Below are 240 nucleotides of genomic sequence, written 5' to 3'. Positions count from 1 at the left end.
GGCGGACTGAATTTATCCAGAGACCGAAATCGCACCTTTTTACCCGCTTCTTCACATCTCCCACCCTCCTGGCTTTTGTGAGGGGATTTTGTTTTCCTTTCAGTCCAGTATTTTTAAAAAGACCCTGAAAATGGCGTTTTTTAGAGAGATTTCGGGAAAGTAGCTTTGCTGTGGAAAGGTGTCTTTTTAAACAAAAAGAAGCACTCTCTCTACATACATATGTATATATATATATATAAC

The sequence above is a fragment of the Nestor notabilis genome, unplaced genomic scaffold (assembly GCF_000696875.1).
Source record: "Nestor notabilis isolate BGI_N333 unplaced genomic scaffold, ASM69687v1 scaffold19233, whole genome shotgun sequence".
NCBI classification, from domain to species: domain Eukaryota; kingdom Metazoa; phylum Chordata; class Aves; order Psittaciformes; family Psittacidae; genus Nestor; species Nestor notabilis.
This window is presented reverse-complemented; position numbering follows the sequence as displayed.